We start from the raw sequence: 27290 nt of genomic DNA, 5'->3' as shown, positions 1-27290 counted from the left end.
CATTTTGCTGTTCTTGTATAGCATTCGGCACTTGTGTGGAGCCCTCAGTTCGGAGTTGTCTGACATGCCTCAGTGATCAGATTCTGGTTATTTATTTCTTGAAGACATAGCAGAGAAATGGCATTATGTCCTTTGTCATGCACGGTGTCTGGAGCACATGATGCCTGTCACTATCCCTATGATGTTGACTTTAAGGTTTTGATGAAGGTGGAGTCGGACACAGTTTTCAGGTCTAAAGCTGTTATTCTCTCCTTTGAAATGATCTGACTCTTGTGAGGAGATACTCTGAGACTATGTGAATACCTTGTTTCCCATTAAACACCCACTGCCTTCAGCATCAGGGTCTGTTTCTGTACAGCTTGAAGAGGGCACATAGGCTGAAGGTAATTTCCAAAGTTTTCACTTTCAAACATCCCTTATTATCTCCATGATGGACCTCATGTTTTAATAAAGTCTGTAAGTGCCGCTGAAGAAATGGCCCTTGCTTAGAGCATGTGTGTCTTTTTTCTCATTATGTAGTTATGAGACATGTCTAGGACACTGAAGTTCAGAAAGCAGGGATGGCTGGCTTCATACCTAAGCAGCCAGAGCCCATTACATACCTACCACAGATTAGATGGTCAACAGGTACATGCTGAAGGATGTAATGCAATTGGCATTCATGATGGTAGTCAGCATTTGGTGTCAACAGTGGGGACATGGAATTGATAAATGCTTCCCAAAGGCTTGACATTTTAGTTAGTCTCAAAGGCTTTGTCACTGGTCAGTGTTCACTCATCATCTGGATTTGAAAAATCGATTGGACTGACTATACAGCAACCTGCCCACACCATCCCTAGTCTTGCCTTTCTTATGATAAAGTGGGAATATACTAAGGGGCATCCAGTGCCCCAAGTTTATAAACCAGGATAGATTTGTAATCAGCACAGGGTCTCTAGAACATATAGTAGCAGGTTTGTTTGTTTGATTGACTGTAAGAACCTAACCTTCCTTCCACATCAGTGTGAATTCAGCACCAGCACCTATCCTTCTCAAAGCACTCTAGAGGGGTAGCAGAAGATGGAAGAGCTGAAGGATGCTGAGTACTTTCTGTGCACTCCAGTGTTTTCTGTCCATCCGTTGTTCTTTCTAGTAAGGTGGCTATAACCTGTTTTACAGGTGAGAAAACTGAAGCTGGACCAGGGGAAATACTCTGAAGTCAAGTCCTACAATAGCCAGCATGAAGCAGGCTTCGGGTGGGGATTCCTTTATTCTCTCTCCGGAAAGGCTCTGTGCCTTCAAGCTGTCTCTATTACAGACAAATGTCCTTGCCTTGGTAATATGCTGGCAATTACGATCCAGATTCATGAGGGATGGAAATTTCTTGGACTATATTCACTCCTGCCCACCCCCATGATTGCTATCACGACTCAGTAGCTGTTACCGTGGTTTGGGGGAAGTTGCCCGAGGAAGGAAGGTCTTTCTTTAAGGCATCTTGCATGCCCAATGAAGGAATGGTTAATTACCTCTGACCAAGCAGCAGAGCAGCAGCCGGAGCTGGGAAAAGCTCGCAAAAGCAACCCGGGAAAAGTGTTGAAGGTGTGGAAAAGCATTTCAGGGAGTTAGGCAAGGAGGGAGGCCAAGACCAGCAGAGAGGTGTGAGGAGAGACAGAGGAGTCAGGCAACACAATATACTAATAAACAACTCTGAAGGGAAGGGGTGAGAACAAAAGACAAGAGAGAAGGAAGAAGAGAAAAGTAGGGACAGGGAAGGAGAAAGTTTTCGAAAGGCTGTGAGGAAGCCAGCAGGGAGGGTCAAAGAGAAATCCGAGAGAAATACTCAACTAAGAGCTTGGAGAATTCCAGAGAGAAAATGAGATGAGGAGATGGAGAAAGCAGCCCAGAGAAAGGGAGGAAGGAGATAAGGGAAGACATGCACACAACAGAGGCATTTGAGCAGAGAAGGGCGAGTGGCCACAGGAGGAGGGGCTCATCACCTGTGTGGCGCCCCCAGGCGCCATGGTGCAGCCCTGCTTCAAGCTCCGCTTGCGGGGGGGTTCCTAGGATTGGCTCCCGCCTCCCATTCATGTAACCTGCGTGTGTGTGTGTGTGTGTGTGTGTGCGTGTGTGTCCGCGCGCGCGTGTGCGTGTGCGAGTGTGTCTCACTCGCTAGCTCGCCCTGTGTGTAAGAGAGCGAGGGTGGGGGACCGAGGCAGGCAGGCGAGCAGGCAGGGAGGGGAAGAAGAGGAGGGAAGCTATTAAACACACACACTCACACACACCCGCGCGCTCACCCCCGCCCCAACCCCCAGAATCCTCGGGATTGCAGCTGTTTCATGTGGGGCAGCAGTGCTGGCAGGGAAGCCGGCCGGGAGCGGCCGGGAGCTGGAGCCCGGCGTGTGAGTGGGGCTGGAGGCTCGCTGGGGCTCCGCTCCCTGCGGGAGCTATTGTTGGTCTCGTCGGAGCTGAGCGCAGAACCCGGACCTGATCCTTCTTGGGTGCTTCTATCCGGCTGGTGAAACGGTGGAGCCCGCAGCACAGTGCCTCGCCTCCCCGCTGTCCTCATCCCCGCTTCTCCGGCGGTGGCAGCCTGCAGCCACGGTAAGGCGGCGTGATCAGCTCTACCGAAAAAAGCACCTTGGGGATCACGGCGGCGGCTCGCTAGCTCCGTCGCCCCTCTCTGAGCTCGCAGGTCCGGGCAGCTCATGCAGCTTGCTGAGGGCTCCGGGAGGTGCTAGCCTGCACCCTTGCTCTGCACCGGGGAGGGAGGGAGGCAGAGAAGGAGAGCCGGGCGTCTAGGTTGCCGGCAAGGCAAGGAGATTGGAGCCCAGAGCCTCCGTCACCGCAACCCCGGGAGTCCGCCGCGGACTGAAACCTGGGAGCCACTGTTGGGGTAGAGTGGAGAGGTGGAAGCCAGCCCTAAACTCTGGACCGCGGGTAGGATCGGTCCAGGTTGGTTTGCTGCACCCGGCTCCCTTTCCCCGCCACGGCCCAGTCGCCCGCAGCCCCTCTGCAGACTCGTCCGCCCCAGATTCCCGGAGGGCGCTGGAGGAGCCCACGAGGCGGCGCCGGGCTCCCGTGCTGCAGCCTGCCCTGCGGGTTATAGCCAGCTGCAGCGGCCCCCGTGCGCGTTGCGGTTGGTGCCGGGAACCCGGGGACGCGACCCCCAAGCCGCACGCCCTCTACAACCCCACTGGTTCTGCCTATGCTCGTCGTCTGCGTTGTTTCTCGTTCGGTTTGTCTGGGTGCGAGTTGAGGCTGCAGGCGCTGGATGGACTCTCTGAGTGTGTGACTACTTGCACCCCCAGCTTCAGGAAATGTGCTGTGTATTGAAATGTGATCTCTGAGCTCCTTAGTCATTTTCCTAGTGATTTAAAAATGCAGTCGCTACGTTGGAGGAACGGACAGAAGCTGGTGGAGCGGAATGTGTGTGTGTGTGTGTGTGTGTGTGTGTGTGTGTGTGTGTGTGTGTGTGTGTCCACATGTAATTCAAGAATATCCCGCTAACTACTTGGGCGGGGGGAGGGTGAAGAATGGCTTGAATGGTCAGTGCTTCTTGGCGGGTACGTAGGTGGGTTTCTCTGGCCACTGCCCTCCTCTTCTCTGCCCCCGCCTAGATCAGGTTGGAAAGTACTGGAAATTCTATTGCGTGGTGTCTAACTTTGGAAATTGGCATCCCTTTTAGTGGGATATGTTAACATGGTTTCTGAACTCAGGTTCTGTGTGGATGAGAGTTTTGCTCAGGTTAGATGTGGAACCCCTCCTCAGACTTGCACCAATCCCCCACTCCGTCGCCATCCCCTCCCCATCCCTGGAGAGAAGGTTTGTACACATGCAGTTAACTGTAAGCCACCAACGCAGCTACAGGGACGCCAGGAGTTAGCTCGGGTTTGCGGGAATCTGAGCGCACTATTGGCGTTTCATTAGCCTGGAGATTGCCCTGCTGCTTTGTAGAAGGCGCCTGTGGGGCACGCTCGCGATCTCCAGTGCCGGGGCCAGAGGGTGCCCATGTGCTGAGCTGTGAGGCCGTGCACGGAGGATATCTGGCGAACAGTATCGCGGACAATTATATAAGCTGCCTCGGTGATTACCCAGAAGTGTATTGCTAGCTCCTGGTTCTTGCTGAAAGTTTTGCTGCTTGGGGACTGTAAGTACCAGGGAGGGAGATCCACTTCGAATATGGAGATCTGGACATCTTGTTCCGAGGAGCCCAGTTCTGAAATGGGTTTGGATGCTAAAGCTCTGCCCCCAAGGAACCGGTTACTGAAGCAGTGACTGAGTGGGTGGAGATCCAAGATTAATCTGCGAAGAGGAACCGGTCAGAACTCGGGTTTCTTTAAGTCCTTGGAGCCTTGTGACTCGGGGAGGGGGATGTTGGAAGGCCTTCCAGGGAACGTAGTTTTAGGAAAATCGGTGTTTTAGGCAGCCCCAAGACCATCTTCTAGTCCCCTCTCGGCGCCCCTCCCTTCACTTGTTTAGAAACCTGCGTCCCTCCCCCGTCCCTTTTAGAAATGTCCAGGTGCCCAAGGTATTCAGGCCCAGGTTGGGGTGGTGATGGTTGGGAAGTAGACTATTTGCCTCTGGGGTGTTAAGCAACGATTTATCTACCTAATGCGGATGCAATGGGAATGGGTGCATGATATGGCTCTGTCCCCTTGCCTCCCTCCTGGACGAAAAACAGTTTGTTTCTATGGCGCTCACCTGCCCCCACCCCTCATCTCGCTCCTTTTGCTGCCGCAGCCTGTCGCACGTTGATGGGCCTTGATAGAGAATCACATTAGTGGAGTGTTTTTAAATCTTGTTTTTCGCCTGTAGAGGGAAAAGCTATCTCAGCCCTGGCAGAACCCTGCGGAACGCTGAAGTCTGGGCCTTAGTAGCCCCGAACTCCCTCCCCCAGTCAGAAGATAGCGTGCTTTTGGTGGGGAGGGTTTGTTTTTGCCACATTCCAGCGTCCTGAAACTCCGCATCCCCTCCCCCCCCAAATCCCGGGTCTGTCGGGAGTGCGTTCGGCTCTGTAAAATAAATCCTCCATCGCGCAGACCTGTGGGGCTGTTCGGATTTCCTGCATCTGCCATGATCCTTAACAATGCGATTGCAAAGCCAACGATGGGCTGGGAAAAATCCCCAGGTGCCGGCCGGTCGCGTCCTGACCTTGCTGAAGGCGCCTTCGCCTGGGCTGCTTTAACGGCTCTGGATCAGTCGCTGGGGCCGGGGAAGGAAGACGGTACCCCAGAGGCGGCCGGGCTTGCTCCCAGGGCATGGCGGGAATTGGTTCGTGGCCGGGTGGCTTGGGGGTGGGGATGGGTCCGGCGACAACCTGTTTCCCAGTTCTCGGGGCCCAGAACTTAACTCCCCAGCCCTACTGCTGACCCCACGTGATTCGCGGCTCCACCCGCCTCTTAAAGTCTCCGGGAAGGGTTTTCCAGGGTTGGCTGCGGCCCCCTTCAGCTTTCTGCCAACCTGGACTGGGCGCCTTCGGCTTTGGGCTTTTTGGTGGCCTGATCTGTGGTTGGCGTTTGGCGGGGCTGCTGAGTGGGCGGGGCCTGCTCACAGAAACCCGAGCTGTGGCAGCCAAGTTCCCACCAGGAGCTGGACCCAGCTGGGGTCTCCAGAACATATCCCTCCCTTCCAACGTCTGATCAGTTTCTTTAAGACGCTGGGTGCGCCTCATGCACCCAGCAGCTGTACTTTGCAGGTTTCCCTCTATGCTAAAGTTACAAGGACTGTTTTCACAGGTGATGTCAGTGAGGACAAGTTTTCTGTGTGAGAGAGAGAGAGAGAGAGAGAGAGAGAGAGAGAGAGAGAGAGAGAGAGAGAGAGAGAGAGAGAGAGAGAGAGAGAGAGAGAGAGAGAGAGAGAGAGAGAGAGAGAGAGAGAGAGAGAGAGAGAGAGAGAGAGAGAGAGAGAGAGAGAGAGAGAGAGAGAGAGAGAGAGAGAGAGAGAGAGAGAGAGAGAGAGAGAGAGAGAGAGACAGAGAGAGAGAGAGAGACAGAGACAGAGACAGAGACAGAGAGACAGAGAGAGAGACAGAGAGAGACAGAGAGAGACAGAGAGAGACAGAGAGAGAGACAGAGAGAGACAGAGAGAGACAGAGAGAGATTGAGACAGAGAGACAGAGAGAGATTGAGACAGAGAGACAGAGACAGAGAGAGAGAGAGACTGAGACAGAGACAGAGAGGTGCAGAGGATTTCCTATTTCTAAGCATTGTAAGACTACTGTAAAAGAATCTGTTTTCTTTGGAGAGGGTGACAAAGGTCTTTTTCTTAGTGGGACTGGGTTAGTCCGTGCTGTATGTCTGTTCCCAGTTGTTAATTGTCAGTAGTAGGCCCTTGTGCATGTTTAAAGTGGTGGATGCCTCTGTAGCTGCTCCTAAGGTTCAGTGGCTTCTCCTCCTGATATGGGTACCACAGTGAGTGAGGACAGGAAGCAGGGTAGCTTGTGAAATCACCATGTTCTTGGGTGGAAGTGTCAGGGATAGACAGATTCCGTTCTCTAGAGATTTCTCCGACTCTTGGGTTGCCAGTCCTGGTTTTAATCAAGGCATCTCTGGGTGGACGTAAGCTTTGGGCATTTAGCCATGAAACCACCCTGTGAAGGAAGGAGTCAATCCTTGCCTGGGGGGGAGGTCACAACCAGTGCTCAGTTTAAGGAGGAACCCTGAGAGTACAGCAAGTGGAATGGACTGGAATGCTAAGTAGTAAGCAGATGTTCCCGCAGAACAGAAGGGTGGGTATTGGGTTTGAGGACTCTGTTTCAATAGAACTTAATTCTTTTGAGTATAATCCCTTAGGTCTTTTGTTATCTTGTGGGAGGATATTGATGGGAATTCCACCACTTAGGGATTGTGGCCCTGTGGCCTTAGGCAGGTTACTTTGTGAGGTTCACTTCTCTCCCCTGCAAAATGTCATGATGTCATCTATGTTATGATGCTGTAAGTAAGCACTGATGCCCACTAAACCTGACAAACTTCACAGATGATGCTTCTGTTCTACTATTTTCAACTTTTTCCAGTGTTGTCCTTTTGTTGGGTGAGGTTAGTTAGGGAAATCAACAGTGCCCAAAGAACCAGCAACGTCGCATCCAAAGTCTATTTAAAACCAGCTTCAAGTGCTTGAAACCAAAATATCTTCTCTTTTCTTAGAAAAGTCATTTCCAGCTTTGTTAGAATTTGTGCTCCATTGGGTCCCTTTTCTCTGACAGAATTACATCCTTGTGCAGATTGGCGTATTATATAACCTGATATTTTCAGACCCGAAGTTACAACTCTGGGAAAAGAGGTGGCTAGGAATTTAAGGGAAAGACTGTTGGACAACACCAATGAGGGACTCAGCTTAAGATTCCAGTTTCCACTCTTTAACTGTGATGGAGGTGGAAGGAAAATGAGACTGGATAAGCACAGCCATGCAAATGCTTGCTTTAATCCTTAGCTGTCTGTCCTGTACTGACAGACCGATGCTCTGCCCAGGCCCCAACTTTCGGGTTCTCCAGTCCCAGGACCTTCTCCCACATGTATCACTCTAAACAGTGAGACAAAGGAACAACAGGATTTAAATCACCCCCTTGCAGATTTGCTTCTAAAAGCCTAGCAGGGCAACTCAAAGTCAACCTTAGGTATAAAGGGCCAATTTTTACCTGCCTTCTTACATGATCTATCACACAAGTCTGTGGTAACTGAGAGCAGACTCACTCTATCTTTGCTTTGCTCTGGTAGACAGCAGTAGGAGTCACTTGCAGAGTAACATGCGCCAGATCCCATGCCACTAAGTAACACGGATTCCCAAACCTTGTAACTTTCCGAAAGGAAAATAATGAAACTTACAAAATTAAATGTGTATACATGTATATGTATGTGTTCATACACATAAGTGCACACACACATATTGGGTGTGCATTGAATGTGTTATATATTTATTACTTTGTCATCCTTTTTCTCTATAGGTTTTTGCTCAGATTTCCTAGGTAAAATGTTGTCATTGAAGCAATTCAGACAAACAAAGACAAAAATAAAATTGAAATAAGTGCTTGCTGTTGGTATGGTACCTTGAGACTGTGAGTACAGAAAAAGTAAGGTGACATTTTTACTATTTTGAATGCTTATTTTTACTTAGTGATAAAGCATACAGATGTATCCTGTTGTAAACCTCCTGCAGGTACACACACACACACACACACACACACACACACACACACACACAGCAGTATAGAGCCCAGATGTTTTATTTAGCTACTCCTCACTTTTTGATTCCTTGCTTACTTTTAGTGTTTTATTATAATATAACCACAATCGACAGCTTTGCAAATTTCACTGAATTTTAGCATTTCCTTAAGACAGTTTCCTAGAAAGTAGGACTGCAGAGTCAAAGACATGTACTGTACAAGGCTCTGTCACACATGAGAAGCAGGAGGGTACACTGTGCTGTCTACATCTTTTCTAACCAGAATCTGACTGTTTACTTTCCAGTCCCCCTATGCTTGGAAACTGAGGTGGTAGAGGAAAGTAGGGGTGACAAGCAAACCTCACATGGGGAATTTGCATAACTTTGAGATGTTCTGCTGAACTGATAGTCAAATCCTTTTTTTTTTTCCCACCCAAGAACATTTTTCTTCCCTGGCTGTCTTGGAATCACCACTTTCTCTGGTGCTTCAGCCAGCAGGGGAGTTGCAATATGTAAATATGTTCCTCAGCCTTGTAGGTGGGGTTGGCTCCATGATAAATGACAAACAGTTCCCTGGAAAAGTGAGCATGTCTTCCAGGACTTGCAGAGAGGGTAGATCCACGCTTTTCACTTCTTCCCTCTCCTTCAGTTGACCTAGGAGCTCCCCACAAGACTCAATGGAGAAGGAGGCTGTTCTCAAAGAAGCCTTGCTGTCCCACCTCCAAGTAGCATTGCACTGCAAATCAACGCCTTGTTCTCGTCACTATCCCAGGGCAATGGTAAATAAACCATTTGCTGTCTCCAAAGCAAAATTAGTTGGGTATCTTGTCCCCTCAGTACATGATCCATTTCAATCAGAGGGTGCATTTGTCAGTTTTGGTCCTTTCCGTGTTGCTTTTCTGTGACCCAGAAACGAATTATTCCCTGTGGCTAGACAACAAAGAACTCTGTGGAACTGGTAAGGGAAGCCTCCCATTTCCAACGTGTTCCCATCCTCAGAAGGAGAAATCAGGAATTCCCTTAGATCCGGTAAAAAGGTCACCTCAGGGTTGTTAGATGATAGCTTGTCACTATATATGGAGTGGCTCTGTTGGTCACTACCTCTGACTTCAGACAATGTTTAGACGTTGCCTTTGATACCTGTGACACTCTGGTTTCATCGGGGAAAGTGAGAGAACGTTTTTGTGATTTGTCTTGTCTGAACTTCAAATCCAGGCTTGTCTTTTGTTTGATAGAAACAGGCAAGTGAAGCAGTCCACAGAGCAGTGGCCACTGCCCACTTCTTTTTCCCATCTGACCTGTGCTGGCTCTGTGACACGGGACTTGGAGCATCAGAGCATACCAAGTGCAATGAGTTAATCATTAGCGTCTTGAAAATGAGGTTTCAAAAAAAATTAGTTTTAACTGAGTCTGAAGGTATACACCTGCAACCCAGCACTTGGAGGTTAGGAATTCCAGGCTAGCCTGGGCTACCTAGTGAGTTCAAGGCTAGTCTGAGCTATATGGAAAGCCTCTCTGTCAAAACAACAAACACATGAACAATTTTTCCCCTGAAGACGTCTATTTATTTGCTGTGAAATGACTGTTGGTTTCATGCCCTTTGAAAGTCAAACAAAAGGGTGAGAGCTTTGCATATAGCTCACTAATTCTTAGAGCCAGTTTTCCTCACTCTGAAATCACCTTGGGCATTGGGAACTAGTGTTGCTCGGAGTTGAGCACAAGTGTACACCTAAATGAGAATCCCTCTAAGAGGCATACTCTGGTTCAGTGGGTTGGTGGACTCAAGAACTTGCACTTTTCATCGGTTTGCTCCTGAATGCCAGGCTTTGTGTCCAAAGCCCATACCGAGGAGAATGTTTCCAAGCACCTTCTTCTCTGGTTTTCTTTTAGAATATGACAATAGTGACCCTCAGGCACCAAGAGATTCTAGTTTTCCTAGACTTGAGGACTTGCATTATAAAGAGAGCATCTGTCTATCCTATGGGTCCTGAACCCTGACATTCTCATTTCCACAGACACAGCTAGACAGGTATAGTCCTAAGTTGTGAAGGAGTGAAAGGGACAAGAATCAAGGGAACACCTTTCAAGTACCATTGGACTCCATCCCAGATGAGGAAGCTTAGTAAGGAGGCAGAGTTTACCCAAGGTCACATGTCTGGAACTGACATTTGATAGTAGGTCTCTCTAGCTCTCACCTGCTCTGTTCCATAGAATGGCAACCATAAAACTTTCTAGAATGCCACATCATCAAAGTCCAGCACTTAACAAAGTGGTTGTTTTTAGAAGAGTTTCTCCTTTTGTTTGTTTGTTTGTTTGTTTTTTTCTGGACCAACTTTAGGAGTAGATCAAGATGTTTACAAATGTGCCTCACTATCAAGTAAGCAATTAAAGTGCTTAAGAGCTTAAAAGCAATTTGTTCAAGTTGGGTAAATATCCACCCTCCCCAGTCTTGTTCATACTATTAATTTACTCATCAAACTTGTAATAGCAACTCCACAGTGAAAGCCCATTTCAGTATCTGCTTATTGGCAGAATCTTCCCAATGAGAGGGTTTTGTTTTGATAAGGTCCACAGTGAAAGGACCCAGTTCAGGATGAGTCAGAGAAACCAGCATTTTACTAAATAAACCCAGGCCTTCATTGGCCTCTGGACGAGAACTGGTTGTTTAAACATTTTATTAAGGTGCAATTATTCTGAGAACCAGTTAGTAATGCAGCTCTTTGCAAACATTAATTAGCTGACCCCACATGACTGATAAGTAGCATTAGCCTCCATCTGAGAGAATAAATGGACAGACGAAGCTGAGGGGGTAAGAGGCCAACTCTTGTCCTGATGGAAATATGGTAGTGGCAGGTGGAATTAGGAGACTACATGAGTTATTCCCTCAGTAGTATGTACTACAGTGCAATAGATAGCACCGAGCTACATAATCTAGCTCAGTGGTCACTAGTCATGATTGAAGTTAAGTTTAACTAACATGCAACAGAACTAAGACTCCCATTTCCCCAACTGCAGAAGCCATTTTTTAAGGGATCCAAGAGCCACCTGTGGATAGTGGCTACCATAATAGATACTGCAGTTATAGAATGCTTCCATAGTTGTAGAAAGTTCTTAGAAGTAACACCAAGTTAGATGATGGGGAAAATCAAAGACTAAGACAAAAATCCTTGCCATTCATGGAACTCAAATTTAAAACTTCCCCAAACTGGCTGTCACATGAAGAATACCGAGTAGTTCAAGCTGTGGCACAACACTTCAGGGTGACCGTTAGAGAGCCAACTCTAGACACCAAATAATGAACTCAGATCCTGGCAGTGCATACAGCCCTTGTGAGATTAGCACCCTGTGCCTCTTTGAAGGCCCGTGCTATTATTTATTACTTTTCTTACTAGCCAAGATTATTTTTAAGACAATGCTGGTTCCTGAAGAGGATGGTGGGAGACAGGTACTCTCCATCCCTGCTGGTGGAAATGTAAATGAATGTACTCTTTTTAGGAAAGTAATTGGACAGTAAGTGTCAGTAGTCTCAGAAACACTTACTCCCTTTAGTCCAGTATTCCAATACTAGGGGCTTAGCCAAAGGAGACATTCAGAGACAGGCATAGAAGTTTTCAGAATAGCAATGTTTCCTGCAGTGTTGTTTAATAGTTAAACAAAGAGTAGGGAATGGACTGGACAAAGTACCATGTAGTTAGACGGTGGGATACTATAAAAAGTTTAAAGTTGTTTGGAGTTTTCTTCTCTTTTCCTTGCTTCCTTACCTCTATATCTGTGTCTGTGTCTATGTCTACGTCTATATCTGTATCTCTCTCTCTCTCTCTCTCTCTCTCTCTCTCTCTCTCTCTCTCTCTCTCTCTCTCTCTCTCTCACACACACACACACACACACACACACACGTATATATATATTTAGAATCAGGGTTGCTATATAGCTTATAGCCTAAGCTATAAGCTACTTTCTAAGTAGTTCAGGTTAGTGATAATCTTTCAGCCTTGTTGCCTCAGCCTCCCAGGTGCTAGGATTACAGGTGTGTACCACCATACCCAGTAAGATTAGTGTTTTTCAACCACATTGAAATAGTAGCAGAAGTATAGACTTCTTAGAGTGAAAATAAAAGCATTGAGTATGTTCCTCCTAACTCCAGTGAGCATGTGGCTGAAATGCCTAAACATAATTGATGACATTTTTCTGTGTCACGAATCATGTTTTCAAAAGCAGCAGTCAATATGGAGCATGACTATGATCCATGACTATGATACCAGGACTCGATAGCCTGAGTCAGGAGGATCATAAGTTTGAGGTCATCCCTGCTGCATAGTGAGATCTGTCTCAAAAAAAATCAAAACCGAATAAACCCCCACTAAATACCATATTTTTGAATCCCTATTTATACATGTGTATATTTTTACTTTTCTTTTTTTGTTTATATGTGTGTGTATGTTTGTGGAGGCCAGAGGTTGACAGTGGGTATATTCCTCAGTTATCCCCTACCCAATTTTTTTGGAACATGATCTTCTATGGCACTTTGAAGACACCAATTCAGCTAGAATGGCTGGGGAGCAAACTCCAGGAATCCTCCTGTCTCCACCTCCACAATGCTGGATTACAGCCTGGAACCCCAGGTGTCATGCATGTATGAAGTTGGTTGGAGCATTTGCTGGCTCTCCCAGAACTGGGGAGGAGAGATCCCTGAAGTTCACTTGCCAGTTAGTCTAGCCAACTTGGCAAGCATTATGCTCAGAGAAGGAGAAAAAAGAAAGATAGGAATGAAGTAAGGAGGGAGAGAGGGAGGGAGGGAAAGGAGGACACTGAGGTGACCCAGATGAGCAGGGTAGGTTAATGAAAAGAACATCAGCTTTGGAGACTGTGTTCAGGGGAAGAACTGGCATTCAGACCTGGAGCTACCACCGTCCTGGCATGGAAACCTTGGGTAAACCTTCTGTGCCTCACTGTCCTCATCTATTAATAATAGAGAGCGCAGTAAATCAACCTCACATCTCATGGCAGTGAGGACTCAGTGTTCACCTTAGTAAAGATATGACCCAAGCAGGTAAAGATGCAGATGGCATTGTGTGCACTGTCTAGGAAGTACACTCATTATGTTCCCTAGAGATTTGGGGGATCCCCACTCTCCAGAGAAAGGGAGAAGGTGTCTAGTGGTTCTTTGATCCTTATGTGACAGGCTTCTGATTGGCAGAGCTGAATCTGGTACAGATGTGGCTGCCTGTGGTCCCCATCTGTCTCTGGTACAGACTAGGAAGGAAGCTGTCTTCCGCCTGGTCCATTGTGTTTATAGGCTTCCCTTCAGTGCATAGCACTGAAATGCTCTGTAAGTCCCTAACCAGTCCCCATCCTTGCTGCTCCTCTCTCCCAAGGAATAAATAAAGCTGGAATGCCTTATTCTCCTTGTTCACAGGGTTGTCTGATTAAAACCCAAAGGGCCCCTAACTAAAAAGTAGTCCCGAGCTGCTAAGTGACAGTGGCAGTGAGGCTCAGTTTAGAACCACATTCCAGGCAGTGTCTAGGGCTATAGATCACTACACTCCCTGCAAACCTTCCTCCCAAACTTTCTTCCCCCACCCAGGCAGGCATCTGAAAGAGGCACTGAGTTACCACTCCCAGTTTTAATGCCTTCATTCCGTGGGACCTTGACAAGCTACTTAATGTCTGGATGCCTTAGTTTCTCTGTTCATCAAATGGGAATAAAATTGAGAAGTTGGCAGGGTTGTTAGCATGGTTATTGGGAAAGATCATTCATGACAAGCTTAGGAGTCCTTGTTACTGCTGAGTCAACATGATTATTCCCAGAACCTTAAAAGTGATTTATTGACTTTTAGCTCAGTAGTAGAGGGTTTGCTTGGCACTGCAAGGCTCTGGGTTCAATCCTCAGCTCCGCAGCAAGCAAACAGAAACACAAAGGGAAGGGAAATAATTGATTGGGCCACAGAGAAGTTCTGGGTTCCTTTCTCCTTAATTGCTGATGTCTATATCTTGTGCTGTGGTTTTTAGAGTGCTTTTGGTGGCCTTGCAAGACTGGGGAAATACCAGTACAGTGAATGCTGAATTCTCTCTTGTCACCTAGCAGCTGCAAACATTCAAACAAGATGCATAGAAATCCTCTGATCATCCTCCCTCTTTTCAGTAATAAAATGGAAAATAGAAGTCTGTCTCTAAAGCACTTGTGTGGTATTTTTGTAGTATCTTGGTCAGGGTCCTTTGTGCCAATGGTGGCTTCTGGCATTGGTGTATTTCTTGTTATTCTCTCATCCGCTCAGCTCTGGGTCCTCTGGCCTGATCTGAAGTTTGTCAGTGCAATTCAGTGGTGGGCACAGGTCTGGGCTGGGAGGATCGGAGACACAGGAGGATTTGAAGAGACTGGCTGCAAGGTTGTACAAGCTTGGTTCCAGGAGGACCTTGGCATCCTTGCCTATTGATAATGAAGATACCTGTAGAAGCAGAAAGCCAGCCATCTCTTGTGAGCAGATCTTGGCCAGTATCAACTGTCTCTTTGCTCCCTGTACCAGCTTGATCCTCTCTACCTGCTTCTCCAAATGACTGTTCAGTGCTAGCTCTGGTTTCATTACAGTGCCTGACAGGGGTTTCTAGCCCCATCTCTGCAGTAGACTCACCTGGGATGTTCTTACCAGAGACCAGTCCTTCTCCTCATGAGTGTTGTGTGTGTGTGTGTGTGTGTGTGTGTGTGTGTGTGTGTGTGTGTGTGTGTGTGTGTGTGTTGCTGGTGGTGCTGGTGGTAGTGGCAGAGGGGAGGGAACCATCCAAAGCTACCACCATGATCACAAAAGTGCAGCCAGGGCTGAGAAATGATCCATAGAGTGGAGCTTCGTTAAACATTAGTTTCTTCCCCTTTTCGAAGACACAGAAAGGATCCCACATTGAGTAATTTATGTATGAGGTGAGTGACCTAATTCACTAAGGCCTTGGGACTAGAATATGATAATCAACGCTTCTTGCTCTGCCCTCCACCCTGCCTCTGGCAAACTGGAGCATCTCGATGGGAGAGTCAGCCTTCTTTCTCCCTTGGCCTGCTCTGTTCTCTGCAACAGCTGCATTCTGCATGCTGGAAGGAAGGCCTTGCCTGGAGGTCTTACACTAGGCCTTTGGGCTACTTCTGTTCTTTTTATGTTCTCTCCTGGCTGTGCTCATTTACCACTCCTGCACAGTTTCCCCCAGCCTGTGAGGGCTTTTCTGATTCTCCAGGTAGAAGAGAGATGTCTCATTTCTTTGAGCATGTCAAATGTAAATCTCATGGTAGTAACCTCTCAAAGTTGTGCCAAAGACTGGGCTTTGTGCAAGGACCTGAAGGCTCTACAGTTTGGGGGACTTGGGGAACTTTTACATCTTGTAGATGACTACAATTTTGCAGACGTCCTTGGTAGGCAAGATGACTTAACTAGGAACAGTGCTTGCTATGGATGCCAGATTGATTACCTAACTATGTTCCTTGGAGTGAATGTAAAGGTAGAAGGAGATAGTGTATTCTACATAGTTGTCCCCTGACCTCTACACATGTGCCTTGTCATATATGTCCTCTTCCAAGTCATGTGTGGGACACACACAAATACATGTGAATACTGTTACTACAAATAATAAAAAATAAGAAATCATTCCTTTGGATGCATTTTTCTTGATATCTTCTCAAATCTATGTCAAACAAGGAAAGTGAGTTGTATTATAGAGAGGCCTTTTAAAGTCAAATGTAACAGTCCATTTCTCTAGTCCCAACAACTTTGGATTATAAGGCAAGAGGATCACACATTCAAGGCCAGTCTGGACAACACAGGAAGGCATGTCCTAAGAAACAGACAAAACAAATAACAAACAAGAAATGCCTTATAGCATGTAGGAACTAGCTCAAGACTTGTTCAGATGAAGGCTCTCAGGGTTACAGAGATGACTCAGTGGGTAAAGTGCTTGTCACACAAACAGGAGAACCAGAGTTTGGATCCCTAGCACCCATGGGAAAGCTGGGCATGTTGGCCTGCTCCTGTAACACTCAATGGAGAGGGCAGAGGCAGAATGATTCCAGAAGCTCCCTGACCAGCCAGGCTGGTGAAAATGGTGAGCCTCAGCTTCAATGCTAGACTGTTTCAAAAATAAGGTACCAAGAGATAAAAGACACCCAATGTCGATCTCTGGCCTCTAAATGCATAGACCCCTTACCACACACACAGATTCTTATTCGGCAAATTTGAGAGTAGACCTGAGAGTCTGTTTCTGAGGAGCCTTCTGGAGATACAAATGCTGATGATAGACACCTCTTCTTTGTTGAGCAGGTCTCTGAAATCTTGATTTTCCACTCTGTTTCTACTTTCTCCTCTTCATCTCCCCAAGTCCATAAGTACCAGTTGTGGACTGTCATAGAGCAAATGAAGTCTATCAGCCATGCATGTCTGGTTGTCATGGTTGTTGTGGTCTTTGTAGTGGTAGCTGCAATGAACCAGTCAACATAGTAAACAGTGGCCATCATTGGCATGCTAGGGACCAATTACATTTACAGTTGGAATACTCTGCTCTCCAGGCTTCCTTACCATCCTTAAATCTATTAAACCGTGTGACATATCGTGGAGGAGGTAGCAATTTTATTATTAAAGTATCACATTAAAGATGTTATAGTTTTTTCATTTTGGGGGGCAGGAAATACAGTTGAGTGCTAAGAGCAATTGCCTAGCATGCATGAGGCAATGGGTTCAATTTTCTGCACTATTAAAATGAAAAGAAAACCATATGTTTATTTATGTGTTTTTTCCCTCATGATAGGAACAACTCACATTAACACCAGGACATTTAGAAAGCCTAAGGTAACCCAGATAGAAAGTAAAAACAGCATACATCCCTGTAGCTATACAAACAACATTTCTCTCCAATGTTTTGGTCTTATTGCAAATATTGGTTTTATGTGCAAGTCACTGAAAAAAACCTTTTAGATTTATTTACTTTTATTTTATGTGCTTGAGTGTTTTGCTTGCATGTATCTATGTGCACTACATGCATGGGAGTCAGAAGAAGGCTTCAGATCCCCTGGAACTGGGGTTACTAATGTTCACCAGTTACCAGGTTTCTGGTACTTTACCTGAAATTCTAATCTTCCTCTATTTCTGCTCACCCCTACCACATAGAACAAATTATACACATTATTTTCTGACTTTAATGTTAAGATGATTTCCCATGCCATTATATTTTTTTCTCCAGGATGTCATTTGTTCGTAATTTTCCATCATAAGGATTCACCATTATTTCTCTAATTTCTTACTGTTGTCTACCACTGTAAATAGTGCTGAGTTTGCATGACTGTGGGATCTTCTATTTAGTTCCTTTCACCTGTTTCCTTTACTTGAAATTTCTAGGTCAAAGATGAGGTAGCACTTCAGAGCATTTGAAACATGCTATTCATGGAGCAAGGTGCAAACTAGGTTCTTCTACTCTGGGTGGAGTTTGATTAAGGATGTTTTCATCCATCATTTCTATGTTAGGTTGGGAGTTGTAGAGACTGTCACTTGCTGTGGATAACAGGGTGTCTCTGGAGAACTTAGAGCAGACAACTTCACTGTGCTCTTCTTCTGGATGTGTGTCTAAAACTGTGTCATGCTAGGTGAAGTGGTCAACAGCTGATACAGCTGAACACAGATCACATAATCTTTCCAGAATTTCTGGATAGGTGAGCATGCAAAGAAAAGAAGAAAGGTACTTGCAGAGTGTTCTCCAAACTCTAGCCTCATGATCCCACCACCTCTTTGATATTTCTCTTGAATAATCTCATAACTATCTTGTACTTGATGTGTCCAAAATTCATTCTTGCCTCAAAAATTGTTCTGCTATACTCTTTGACCTATTTTGACCAGTGGGAACTACATCATCTGTGTCATAAGTCCCAAACATTGGAGTCACCTTTAGTGTCTATTTTCTGTTTCCATGTCTGAATGTAGAACCATCTGGAGATCTTATGACGCTTCACCTTCAAAAACAGACCCAGAAACTGGCATATTTTCATCATCCTTACTGTTATCATCTTGGTCTATGTTCATCTTCTCTCATCTGGATAGTGGCATCTTCTTGCCTTGGGTTTCCAGTCTGTCCTTTTCCCTTGCAGTTTCTTGTCATCATAGCTACTAGAGTGATCTTATTAATACATCTATATACAAATCCTATATTAAAATATAACTCTGGTCTTGTCCCTCCTCTGCTCAGGTGAGAAAGCCTCAGTGCAATGGCCAATATGCTTTCAAAGTCCACAAAGCACCCCCAACATTCTTTCCCACCTGCCTCTTGCCTCAATCACTCTTTTCCTCACTTTGTAGAGCATCAGGTCTACTCTTGCTTCAAGGCTGTTTGTTCTCTTTCCTGGGATGCTTTTCCCCTTGATATCCCCATGGGTAATTCCCCACCTTCTGGTCTCTACTCCAACATTCCCTTCTTATCAAGCCTCACCCTGACAATCTAGTAGCAGTCAGAACCTTACACTCACCCATTCTCTACTGTTCCACGCGTCTCTAACCCTACTATATATTTGCTTCTTCCCATCATGTTAAATGCTATGCTCTAGTGTTTTTTAACAAGATCACCATAGCTGCTATGTTGAGAATAATCTGAAAGGAGGAGGTGGGTCAAGGGCAGAACATGCTATGCAATTTACTTATTTATTACACTTATTGGCTGAAAATGAATAAAGACTACCCAAATAGGCACAGGCAGAGACTGTTTATTCAAAGCTTGTTGTAACAAGGGAGTCAGCCACCATCACTTGCCTTTGTCAGTACCTCAAAGGCAGCCAGGGGAGTGAGTAGTCAGCCTCACAGTGAGAGCAGGGGAGGCTTCAGGATTCTGATTGGAGGCTGTTGCCAAGGGAAGGGGGCCAACTAGAAGTCAGCATCCTATGAGACTCATTTAGAAAGTGGATTTTCCTTCTGGGGACAAAAGTTAGGAAAGCTGGAGGATTAGGGTTGTTGATCAATTTGGCCAGTTGCTACTGAAGTGCTGGGTCACAGATCTGTTTTCATGTCTGGTCCAGCCATTGTTTGTTCATCTCAATCTCTTGTGAATGTTATTAATCTCCATGAAAGTAGAGATCTTTGCCTTCACAGAGGAAACCCCAGTGCCTTGACAGATGAGTCTGACAAGGTCATCCCATTTAGTGTTTTTGTTGAATTGTTCAAGGCATGTAGCCTGCATTGCCTCACTTAGTACTCACAACAGACCCAGTGAGGTCTTCTTAAGATCACATTTTAATTTATTTATTATGTGTGCATGAATATGGGTGGGTAGATGCATATGTTCTTCTGTAAGGTTATCGGTGGACATGCTGTGAGTCAGTTCTCTATACCATGGGGCTCCCAGTGATCAAGCTCGGGTCATGTAACCTAGCAGCCAATGCTTTTTCCCACTGAACCACCTCACTGGTTATCAGTTTAGTACAGGTCTTGTGGTGGCAGTGGGGGACAATGAGATGTCTATAACAGCAACCCTGCCCCCTCCCACAGTGAGGTCTTCTTTCCAAAGGTGTCTCAGAGAGGTCAGGCACCTCGCCCAAAGTCCTGAGCCACAGTGAGTCAGAGAACAGGGTCCATAAACAAATACACCTGGCCCTAAAGCAAATGTTCCTCCTATAGAGGTTTCTACTTAGCTCATGGGAAATGGCGGTGGGGGGATCTTGCCCAGTGGCAGAAAAAAAAATGGTCCCATCTCTAGAGGTCACTGAATTTTCAGACAGACCTTTGGGCAGACACAGACCATCACTGCTGAAGCAAACCTTGTTTTCAAAATTACTTTGAAAAAATTTATTTTGAGCTCTTGGAAGGCCTCCTTAAAGCTCTCTGTTAAGATGCAAATATACATGTAGTATGGGAAAATTCATTCCAGACTAGAGTTTTGGTGACAGCTTCATAGCATCAAAATAGACACACACACACACACACACACACACACACACACACACACACACACACACACCACACATATTCAGGCCTGCCTGTAGTTTCCAGAACATTCTTAGAACTTTTCAAGTTTAACGTATTGCCATGGTAACTCTCATGGTTGCCATTTCTTGGTCTGTTGTCACCCATCTCAGTTTTCCATCCCCCTACTCATCATGAAATTAAGTTCACTTGTTCAGAAATGGACTCCAGAGGCAGGCCAGCAGGTGTCACAAAGTTCATACCAGAGGCAGGGAAAGACAGCCAGGTCCCCTGCAGCAGAGTCTGCCAATGAAGATAGTTAGGTTTTGCATGTGCAAAGAAATGGTAGTGTGTGTGTGTGTGTGTGTGTGTGTGTGTGTGTGTGTGTGTATGTATGTATGTGTGTGTGTGTGTGAGTGCGTGCGCTCCCAGAGTAGCAACTCTGCCAGTAGTATTTTTTATGCTCCATTGTCTTCTATGTAAACAATGGAGCCAAGTCTGCCTGACTTTAACTTCAATACTCAAGCAGTATGTAGGCAAGACATCAGGGCCAGTTTCTTATGGGCTCATCAACGGGTCCCTCAGCAGTTATTCCTCTAGGGATTTAGTTGCTGAAGGAGGCTAGGCTGGACGAAAAGCTGTCTTCAGCTCTGTTGCCTGGCGCTCCTTCATTAAGTGCTGGAGTACTGTGGCAGGAGTGAGCCTCTCATCTCTGGAGGAGAGCAAGGAGGTTGAGGTTTCTGCCGGGGCTAGAAAAACACTTGATGTTTTCTTCTAAGATTCAGGGCAAGAATGGCTCGTTTCTTTTGGTGGGGTTTCTCAGCAAGGTCCTGGGCACCGTCATAGAATAGAACTGGTTAATCAACAAGAGGTTGCTGAGTGAGCTCCCACTTGGACTACCTGTGGTGTAAGAGGACAGAGGAGTAGGCTGAATCCAGGGCTCAAGAGTATTTAAATCACCCAGTTGGAGTCAGGCTGACCTCAGCCATTTCTGCCTGAGGTTTTCTTAACCCTGGCACAACTGGCTGCGTCACTCTCAGTTGCGCTAGCCTGTCTCACGCATTGTAGGAGAGTCATTGTGGGCCTCTGTATCACTAAGATTCTGGAGCCTCTCCACCACTAGTGACAGGCAACATTTTCTGAGACATTGTTAAATGTCACCTAAAAGGAGGAATACAAGATTGTCTCAGGTTGAGAACCACTGTGCTGACATGTGTGACCTTTGGCCAGTTACCTAAACTCTTGGATTTAGTGTTTTCCTCTTGACTATGTGGTAACAAGACCAGCTTAAGGACTAAATGAGAGAACTCCAGTCGAGCTTCTAGCATAGAGCCTGGCTCAGGGCAGATGCATTTGGGAAAGTACTCTCATTCCCACGGTGCCTGGCAGAGACAGGAGAAGCTTCCAAAAGAAAGAAGAGCTTGTGGTCGGACTGGAAAGATGAGAACATGTTTTCCGTAAGGACGTGAACGACTGTGGTCAGGGTTACTCTCCCTCCTCCGTCTGCCCCCACAGGCCTATTCTCACTTGCTCATCACCCTTTCTTCCCTGTGAAATAGACCCAGTGGCCTCTTAGTTTCTAGAAGAGGTAAGTTTCATTCTGGCCTCCCATTTAATTCTCCCAGGGCCCTCTGCTCCAGATGTGTGTGGACTTGCCCTGTGTCCCGGGGCAGGCCAACAATAATCGCTGTTTCCCCATCTTGTTAAGTACAGACTGGAAATTTCTTTCTGCACAGCTCCTCTGCAGAGAAATTGCCCCGAGGAAGCTTTCAGATCGGGTCTGGAAGGGGCAGCCACAAGCTAAGAATGTGGTTGAATATTTCATGGAGACCCTTTCAAAACACACACACTGTTCTTGTGGACAGTGTAGGGGAGAGGCCAGGAAGTGAGAGCCAGACTGCTTCAGCAAGTCCCTGCCTACTAGGTGGAACTTTGTGGGGGAAGTCCCTTCATTTCCACAAACCTCCTCTATAAAAACATGGAGGTTTGCATCTGCTGTGGGGTTTTTGGAGAGTTCTAGGGGATAATATAGGTAGATATCTTTATGAATGACATAGGCCTGTGACATTAGATTTCTTGAGAGACTGGGTTTAGAATGGTCTTACTAGTCTTCTCTTTAGAATTTTCTCTTTGGGAGTGGGCCTGGAATCTTCGGAGGGTGTACAAGAAGACCAGATGTAGAGAAAGCTTTCCCCATGCTTCCAGCAGCCCAGCTGAGCACACTTTGGTTTTAAAAATAAAGCAGCCTATGAGAAGGCAGTTTTAAAATATAGCTGTGACAAGCAAATGGCTGCCCTGCTCTCACACAAAAATTACTCATTAGAAAGGTCAGATGAAGCCTAGGAAACTCCCAACCCTCAACCCCCACCCCAGGCCAGACCCTCACTCCTCCTGTCTCTACCAAGGAGCTGAGGTAGTTGTAATAAAAACACGAAGAGTACCGTGTTTTGTAACTATTTTTATACCGACATCAGACTTGATGTTAGTGCTTCTGAATTATTTAACATTTTTCTTTCCCAGCTGGCCTCTGCAGCAAGTTTCTCTTCCAGGGCAGAGGGAGTTGTTTTATAGGAAACCAAGAAGGCAGACAGACATTGACTGTAGGCCCTCTGCTTTTCTTTCTGGAGAATGACAGCATCCGGTGTCCTGTAAGAACCAGTGGTCTCCTATTAAAGGGAGGTGGCAGATGTCTTGTCTCCATTTTTTTTCAGACAGAGAGGCTGGGTAGCTTGTGTGATGGAGCCCAGCCGAAAGGGTAGGGGTCGAGGTCTTCATATACACCTGTCTTTCTGACTCCCAGAACTGTTGCTGTTTCTACCGGAAGGTCCCATACACCCTGCTGTACCCTATCACATGTACATATAGGCTCGCGTCACCTGTTGGCTTACAGGATGCCAGGTCACACGTGCTCCCCACCTCGGAGAGTATGAAGGTGAACAGAGGTGAGAAGATGAGCCTCAGAAGGCTGAAGAGTGGGAAGAGGAGGGGCCTCGCGGTTCCTGTGTATTGCGTCACAGGGAGATTGCTGGTAGCTGTAGTGGGAAGCCAGTTCGGTGCACTTTGCAGCTCTCTAGGGCATTTTAACTTGAGTCTATCATCTCTGCGGGCATGTGCAGAGCGGATGGAGCCCCTCCCTTACTGTCCAGCCTCTGTATCTTGGGTCTTTTTGAGGGGGTAATGATTGGCAGCTTCAAACTACCCGTAACAATGAGAAGCAAGGAGATGGGCTCTTATCTGCTGTTACTCATAATTAAAGTTTATCATAGACTTTTCATGGGCATTTGAAATAGACATCTGGGCTGAAAAGAATCCTGCTGGAGATTGGGATGGTCTCATTGCTGCTGCCCCAATGTTATCTGTTTCTTTATTTCAGAGTCAGAGATTAGACATTTTCCTTATTCTATTCTTCCAGCTCCTCTTTAATTATCAGTGACCCCAAGATGACTCTCTTCTAAGTATTTTAAAGTCCTCATTCTAGCATGTGGGAACCCTCAGTTAGAATTGTGATATGAAGTCTCTGGGGGAGATGGCCTCTGGAAATTAGCTAGGAACAACTTCCTTTAAAAGTGTCCATCATTATGGTTTCAATAACATTCTCCAGGATAAAATAGCTGTTAGCAATGTTAATAACAGCTGTATTTTGGTAGGACTGCACTTTATGACTCTATCAAGTGATATCGCATTCTGTTAAATAAAGTAATATTCAACACAGGCAGATTCCATGTTATTAAATTTTAGATAGCTATATGAAATACTCAATTCTCCTTCACATACACATGAGCACGCACATGCGTGCACACGCACTCAAGTATACATGTGCATATTAAGACAGTAGTGCTCCTGCCATGACTTTATTTATGAAAACATGCAGACTAATGGAGTGACTCCTTATCTTCCAAGATGGTTTCTTATATGAAATGTTTTGGTTTTAAGTTTTACAAGAAGAAACTAGCTGGTATGTTTTCCAACATCTCATCTTATGATTCTGCAAAGTGGAGGGAAGAGGAAAGTCACATTTTCAGAGTCAATCCTGTGTGGCAGATGTCTCCATATGTGTGTGTCACAGCTCGTCTCATGTGACACACACAATACTGCAGGAGCCTAATGGATCTTCTCTTACAGGTTAAGGTCTGTCTCTAAGGACATACTGTGGGTAAAATTATCATTGAGCTTGGATTTATCTGACTGGAACGCATGCCCTCCCCTCCCCCCAAAACCCATCTTGCCTCTCTCCCTTTCTGACATCTTAGCTTCTCAGACAGAGTAAGGCTTTGTTCTGCCCTTTCCCACTGTATCTTATAGGAAACATCAAAAAATTTAAACATAAGGAATAAGCACTTAACATTTTTTTTGTATGTTATCAGGAGGGAAATAACCTTTACTGTATTTTGGGGAGGATTTATGCTGGTGAAAGAGCTAAAAGGCAAAGATAAGCTTTTGAAATACATACGAAGCAAAGAATACACAGTGGATTAGAATAAAAATATTGAAATTTTATTCTATTAAGGGAACTTAAAAATCTTCCTCTCCCCTCCTTCCTCCTTCTCATAGGTACACATGTACATGTACAAAATACCACATGGAAAGTCTCATTCTCAAACCCTATCATGGATCTAGAGGGAACTGAGGGGTGATTTGTCACATCCACATTGCTGGGGATAGAAAGGAATTATATTTAACCAACAAGCCTCTTCAGGGGACACAGGGTCAAGACTTGGATGAACATTGATGTCTAACATGTCTAAACTCTGACCATATGGCCAACCCTAACCTTGTTACTTCCTTACAACCAACCCAGGAGATGGGTTCTTTTTCACTAAGGAAAAAAGGCTGGGAAATTTTAAGCAACATGACCCATGGCTAGTGACATGTGGTGGCACATTAGCTCACTACAAGGGTGATGGTGCAGTGTCAGGTCCATGCTTTTTGATTGCAGATCTCATTTTCCTCCTGTACTCATTACGTGTCCCTGACTCAGAGGAAAGAGCAATGGGATGTCCCAGTTGTCTCCTAGAGAGCTAGGAGACCGCATCCCATCCCAGAGCTGTGGTTGCTGTGGGTGCCCATGTGAACAGGAGGAGGAGGATCACAACTCTTCCTGAGGGTGTGAACCTTAGCTTCCGCAGCTGCTCAGGTGGCTGGTAAGCCTTGGAGTGAGTCATAGAGCAGACAAAGGCCACTGACTCAGCAATGCAGAGGGAGGCACCTCAGTTTTTAATTCCATATTACCATGGCTTGCAGGAGTTGTTTTGAATTCTTCGCTATGTGTTTTTGAAAAGTCATGTGTGTGTGTGTGTGTGTGTGTGTTTAAATCCCGTTGACTACCTTAGTTGTGGGCTTGTACCGGCGGTGGCAGGGATATGGCTCAGCTGCTGTCCTGATGGGCTTTATTCCATCCTATGCTTCAAACATTTCTGAACTAAGCCTATGATAGATATGACCCAGGGCATAAACAATCCAATGAAGTTAACTTCCTGCGTGGGGTACCTAGGGAGACTGTTTATTTATTCAGGTGACGCAGCTGTGGTTCAACACAAGGTGGAATTCCTCTTTGGGGATATGGCAGCTGAATCATTCCTTTCAAGTAACATTTGTAGAGGACATCTGATTTTCCAGGCACAGTGGTAGACAGAGTCAGGGGAAGGGACAGCACCTGCTTCCAAGAAAAGCATAGTTTGCTGGAAGACAGCCACATGATACAGTGGCTGCAAAGGGTGTAAGTATCCCTTCACACACAGATGAGCTACCTCTGCCTAGAGGCAGTCAGGGATGGTCTCACTGAAAAGAAGTAGCTTGGTGGGGCTATGGCTCAGTGTGCAAAGCTCTTGCTCTACGAACATGAGGACTGGAATTTAGATCCTTAGCACTCATATAAATTCTGGATGGACATAGCAGCTCACCTGTAGTCTTAGCATGTCGCAGGCAGAGACAGAGGGTACCCAAGTGGAGACAAAGGATTCCCTACAGCAAGCTGGATAGCTAGACTAGCCAAATTGGTGAGCCCTGGGTTCAGTTCAGAGATATCCCCTTAATCAATAAGGTACAGAGTGATCAAAGGGGGCATCCATAGTCAGCCTTGGGCCTCTACATCCATGTACACCTGTACATATGCAAGCACACACACACAACACACACATAGACATGAGAAGAAGATAAAGCCTGAGCTCTATTGAAGGGTGATTGGTATTAGTCATGCTGACAAAAGAGGACATTTTAGGTGCATGTATGTACTACAGTGGATAAATGGGAAGTCAAATTATTTCAGCAGGACTCAAGCAGAGGGTGATATTCCAGGGATGGATCTGTATAGGGGAGAATGGGCTAAAGTTCATAAAACACAGAATTAGCCACCAGAGTCTGATTAAAAGTCACTGTGTTGACTGTGACTCTGTATTTATGGCACCTTGCTGCCAGAAACATCAGTATGTCTATGTTTATTTTTTCTAGTACTGCAATCCCAGTACATTTTGCCCATTTAAGAAGCTAGTTATACTCTAAAGCAAATGTAGCACCACTGAGATGACTTTTGTATGGGAGTATTCTAGAATTCCATGTCTTGAATGTGTGCCCGTAGCTGTAAGTAATAAGCAAAGATTAGGCTCCTTGTCCTTTTTGTTTCATTCTGGTTTGTTTTGCTTGTGACAAAATCTTGCTAGGCCGTTGAGTTTGCCTTCACCTTGTGATTCTCTTGTTTCTGCCTTCCGAGTAGCCAGGATTGTGTGTATTTGCTACCATATCATGTGTCTTGCTACTGGACTCTTGAAATGTGGATATAACAGAGTCTTATATTTTATTTAGTATACTATATAACATTTAAATTATTATTATTTTAAACATTATTATTACTGCTTTTTTTTGAGACTGGGTTTCTCTGTGTAACCCTAGCTGTCCTGGTACTCACTATGTAGATCAGGCTGGTCTCAAACTCAAGAGATCCATCTTATCTGCCTCCCAAGTGCTGGGTCCACCACCACCCAGCTAAATTTAATTATTTTAATGTTACTCGTTATGCATGTTTATTTATTATACTTAAATTGTTATTGTGCTGGGTGATCCTGGTGTAGCGGAAGTAAACACACAAGCCCTTTGCTCATTCACACACTATTTGAGGTACATGGCGGGGAAAATAGCTGACCTGGAAGTGAGCATCCAGCACTTAAGGGATGACCCGACCTGCCTGGAGGTCACCAGGGAAGACCTCAGAGAACAGAGATGCCTCTAAATGAGGCAGAAGGCAGACCATAT

General features: G+C 45.8%; 1 protein-coding gene across 13 annotated transcripts in view; it reads left to right on the top strand.

Moving 5' to 3' along the window:
- The first annotated feature begins 2197 nt into the window (after positions 1–2197).
- Positions 2198–27290, top strand: part of Tenm4 (teneurin transmembrane protein 4) — a 735641-nt gene continuing 710548 nt past the window's right edge. For 11 of the 13 annotated variants that reach the window (XM_040728368.1, XM_040728396.1, XM_040728393.1 and 8 more), the window contains exon 1: positions 2200–2580. The gene's annotated coding sequence lies outside the window, so the exon portion shown is untranslated. Of the gene's footprint in view, positions 2581–3100; positions 4298–27290 lie in introns of those variants that run through there. The other 2 variants (XM_040728397.1, XM_040728363.1) reach the window with 2 other exon arrangements.

The sequence above is a fragment of the Mesocricetus auratus genome, unplaced genomic scaffold (genome assembly GCF_017639785.1).
Source record: "Mesocricetus auratus isolate SY011 unplaced genomic scaffold, BCM_Maur_2.0 Super-Scaffold_4256, whole genome shotgun sequence".
Taxonomy (NCBI): Eukaryota; Metazoa; Chordata; class Mammalia; order Rodentia; family Cricetidae; genus Mesocricetus; species Mesocricetus auratus.
The sequence above is the reverse complement of the archived record's forward strand: the minus strand, read 5'-3'. Positions and strand labels throughout refer to the sequence as shown.